Source organism: Molothrus ater, chromosome 25 (genome assembly GCF_012460135.2).
Source record: "Molothrus ater isolate BHLD 08-10-18 breed brown headed cowbird chromosome 25, BPBGC_Mater_1.1, whole genome shotgun sequence".
In the NCBI taxonomy this organism is placed as follows: Eukaryota; Metazoa; Chordata; class Aves; order Passeriformes; family Icteridae; genus Molothrus; species Molothrus ater.
This window is the reverse complement of record NC_050502.2, coordinates 2,218,191-2,223,073: the sequence shown is the minus strand read 5'-3', so window position 1 is coordinate 2,223,073 and position 4,883 is coordinate 2,218,191.

Here is a 4,883-nt window from a genome sequence, read left to right as displayed (position 1 = left end):
TCCTGCTCACAGCTGGATGCTCAGCTCCTCTGCCCTTCCCCCAGGCTTTGCTCCAGCCTTATCCCACATCCATCAGAGGGAAAACTGCCCCTCTTTATCCCCCCACCAAATCTCCCCATCTGAAAGGGCTGATCAAACATCTCCACTTAGAAGTGGGCACAAAGCAGCTGTGGAGGATCCCAACAACCCCACACAAAGCACCCATCCCTTTCCCCACCAGCTCCACTGCAGGAGGGGCCTGGCTCTGGGGGAAAGCCTCTCACAGCTCAGGTTTTCCCTGGCTGCCTGCAGCTCCTTCCCCAGCCACATCCAGGCTGTTCCCTCCCAGCAGGTACTTTCCTAGATTAAAAACCCTGCTCTCATCCCTTGGCCTGGTGCCCCAGAGCCTCGCACTTGTTTTCACTGACAGCCCCATCTTTTGTTGATTAAAATTCCTTTAAGTGCACCTGCTGGTTAATCCCATGCCCGAGCCAGGGATGCTGTCACTGTCCCCCCCCACGGGGCCTTTCTGCCCTGCTCCCTCCCAGCCCTGTGTCCCCAGGTGCTCCATGTGTCTCCTTGGCTTCAAAAATAAAGCAAAGGAAATAAAAATGCTCTGGGATGATGGGGAAAATGGTGATTTTTATTTGGGAAGAGAAAGGGGCTGGTGTCAGGGCATGCCAGGCTCTGTCCTCATCCCTTGTCTCCCTTCTCCCACTTGGCTGGATTCACACCTAGAGGGATGGAGAGCCAAGGGACCCGGGCCAGCAGCAGAGTCGTGCCAAAAGCTCTGCAATCCAAGTCTTGCAGCTCCAAACAAGCGGTGGCACTGACAGAACCCCAAACCCTGCCAGCCTGGGCCGGGCATGCCTGGGACCGCCCAGAGCTGAGGATCATCAGTGCCAGGAGCACTGCCCAGTGAGGGGGAGGATGCCTGGGTCCAGAAAAGGTTTGGAATCCTCTGATAAACCGACCTTCCTGCTCCCCTTTGGGATTTCTGCTCCCTCCAGGAACTGTTGCTCTTGTCCCAGATTGCAAGGCAAGATGGATTCTATTTTTGTCTTCTGTTCATGGGCAGTTTTCCTTATCTCTCCCACAATCACTCCTTCCTCGGGAGAGGACATCTGCTGATAACAGCCATTGAATGTCCCTGCATGGCTGATAAGAGCTACAGCATCCCATTGGGAGATGTGAGCCCAGGGGGAGGAGCCAAGCATTCCTACCTGGATATAATCTGGAGATTCTGGAACACCAGCACAGCTTCTGCACTGGATTGCCCAGAGGAACAGCAGCTGCCTCTTGCCCTGGATCTTCAGAGGCAGAGACTGCACCTTTCTCCAGGATCCCTGCTCCAGCAGAACCAGCCCTGGCACTGCAGGAGGGCTGAGCCACAATTCCAATGGTTCTGCTGCCAACAGCCTGACCCACAGGGTGTCAGGCTGGGTTCTGACTCGGGCAGTGTTGTTTTGGTTTACTGCATTGTTTATTTTATCCTTTTATTTTCTTCCCTATTAGAGAACTGTTATTTCCTGCTCCCATATTTTTGCCTGAGAGCCCCTGAATTTAAAATTTATAGCAATTCAGAGGGGTGAGGAGGGTTTACATTCTCCGTTTCAGGGGAGGCTCCTGTCCCCTCAAGGTCACCTGAGGGCACCCTGGGCAGGTGCTGAGCTCTGCTGAAGTGTTCCAAGTATTCCCTGTCCCTGACAGGACCTGGGCATGCCAGGCTCAGCACACCCTGACAGGACCTGGGTGATGCAGGGCCTGGCACACCCTGACCTGTTGGGGAAGATGAAACAGGAAAGCCTTATAAATATGATTGCCCAGCAAGAGATTTTGAGAATATGGAAACTATAAATGAGATTGGAATGAAAGCAAGCTTTGAGATCCCTCAGTTACTGAACAACTGGAAAACAATGGTGTGGCCAGCTGAAGGTGATCCCCTTTTGATGGAACAACACCCTCTGCTTGCAGACAGCCCCAAGGGTCAGAGCAGACCCTGCCAGCTTGGCAGAAGGGGCCCAAAGAGGAGTTTTTAGGGTTTAAAATGTAACACAGTGTGGTAATGTAATGATTCTTATAGGCTGTATGGATTTGTATCTTGTACTAGATTGGTTAGTGAGAATCAGAATATTCAGCACAGAAGAAGATTTATCGTATTGTAACGGGAACCTTGCTCTCTTAACTTTTTTTACTCCCTTATTCTCTTACCCTTTTGCTCTCTCCCTCTCTCATCCTCTCTCCCCCTCTCTTCTCTCAGTCCTGCTCCAGCTGTGGCTGCAGCTCCCAGCAGGGCCCTGCACCCAGGCCCTTTGCAATAACCCCAAGTTCCAAGCCCTGGCTGCAGAGATCTCTCCTCTCCATCCATCCCCACTCCTACCCCCCGACACCCCTACACTGACCAACACCCCTGACAGGACCTGGGGCATGCAGGGCTCAGCACACCCTGACCAAGGCCCCCTCTCAGCCAGCCCTGGCACCCAGCAGGGTCCCTGTGATCCATCCCTGGCACACGGGCAGCACCACAGGGCTCTCCCCAGGGCTCTGCAGGCCAGCAGGAAGCGAAGCCTCCTCTGGAAAGGCTCTCTCCTCTCTCTGTAATTGCTCTTTGGCCCCCTGCCACTGATCACTCACATTTGGGAATGTTTTCTTCCCAGCCTCTGGGCTCCTCTTCAGTTCCCTCACTGGTTTTACCCATCCCAGGCTCTTCCCACACCACCACTCCCAAATAAAGGACCTTGTGTTGTTGTCAAATGTGGAGCCCCAAAAGAGGCCTCAGATCTCCAGAGGAGGTCTCAGATCTCCAGAGGAGGTGTCAGCTGCACCCCTCAGCTGATGGCAGCAGCGATTTGGAGCATCCAGGGTTGTGCCAGGTCCTTGCAGTTCTCCAAGGGCTCTGGGAGGGCACAGCCCCAAAAGGGTGTGAAAGATGAGCCCTGGAGTCAGGGATGAGGTCAGGGTGGCCCATGCAGCTCAGCGGGACCATCCTGGTGCTCCCTCTGACACCAAAGGTGGCCCCAGCAGTGCTGGTGTCTCCTCCCTGCTGGCCAGAGCTGGGGGCAGCTCTGCAGGGCCTTCCCCCAGCCAGGGATGTCACAGGGAGGTCACAGGGATGTCACAGGGAGGTCACGGGGAGGTCATGGGGAGATCACAGGGGTGTCACAGGGAGGTCACAGGGATATCATGGGGAGATCACAGGGGTGTCACAGGGAGGTCACAGGGAGGTCACTGGGGTGTCACAGGGATGTCACAGGGATGTCATGGGGAGGTCACAGGGATGTCACAGGGAGGTCACAGGGAGATCACAGGGATGTCACAGGGATGTCATGGGGAGGTCATGGGTATGTCACAGGGATGTCACCGGGATGTCACCGGGATGTCACAGGGAGGTCACAGGGAGGTCACAGGGATGTCACAAGAATGTCACAGGAATGTCACAGGAATGTCATGGGGAGGTCATGGGGATGTCACAGGGATGCCATGGGGATGTCACAGGCATGTCACAGGGATGTCACAGGGATGTCATGGGGAGGTCACAGGGATGTCACAAGAATGTCACAGGACTGTCACAGGGAGGTCACGGGGAGGTCACGGGGAGATCACAGGGATGTCACAGGGAGGTCACAGGGAGATCACAGGGATGTCACAGGGATGTCATGGGGAGGTCATGGGTATGTCACAGGGATGTCACCGGGATGTCACCGGGATGTCACAGGGAGGTCACAGGGAGGTCACAGGGATGTCACAGGAATGTCACAGGGATGTCATGAGGAGGTCATGGGGATGTCACAGGGATGTCATGAGGAGGTCATGAGGAGGTCACGGGGATGATTCTGCCCTGGGCTTTGCAGCGTGGGCTCCTCTCCAAGCTGTGTGGGAAAACAAGGAGCTCAGCCACAACATGGAGTCCCAGGATCCCAGACTGGTTTGGGTGGGAAGGGGCCTCAAAGCCCATCCAGTGCCAGCCCTGCCATGGCAGGGACACCTTCACTAGCCCAGGTTGCTCCAAGCCCTGTCCAGCCTGGCCTTGGACACTCTCAGGGATCCAGGGGCAGCCCCAGCTGCTCTGGGCACCCTGGGCCAGGGCCTGCCCACCCTCACAAGGAACAATTCCTTCCCAAAATCAAACTTAAATTTCCCATTTTTGGCCTTAAGTCATTGCCCCTTGTCCTCTCACTCCAGTTCCTGATGAACAGTCATCCTCTATCTTCCCTGTAGACCCTTCAGGTCCTGGACGGGGCTCTGAGGTCTCCACACAACCTTCTCTTCTCCAGGCTGAACAGCCCCAGCCATCCCACCCTGTGTCCACAGGGGAGCTGCTCCAGTCCCTTTATCAAGCTCATGGCCTCTCCTGGACCTGCTCCAACAGTTCCACATCCTTTTACTGATGGGGGCACCAGAGCTGGATGCAGCATTCCAGATGGGATCTCACGAGAGCAGAGCAGGGAGGAAGAATCCCAGCCAGGGCCAGGTGGTGCTGGGGAAGCTGAGGGTCTCCAGTGTCACCCCCAGCTCTGTGCAGCTGCACTGGAGCTCCCTGAGGGCTCCTGTGCCTCCTTCCCACTGCAGTGCCAGGGTGCCCAGGGCCAGCCCCAGGCCCTGGCTGTTGATGGTGGGTCCTGCTCAGTGACAGTGCCAGGGCTGTCCCCTCCCTCGAGGTTATCCAGGCATCATCCAGGCAATTCCGTGGCCAAAATCCCCATTCCTACCTCCAGGGACAGCCAGGGCTGGCACAGGACTCCCTGGGCACACAGAGGGCAGCGGAATTTTGCTTTAAACCTCACCCCCAGCTCCTGCTCATGAGTTCAACCCCGCAGACCCAACACAGCTCCAAAAACTCCTCCTTTCCCACAAAATAAGGTCTCATTCTCCATGGAGAGCCAGAGGCAAGGAGGCAGGAGGGG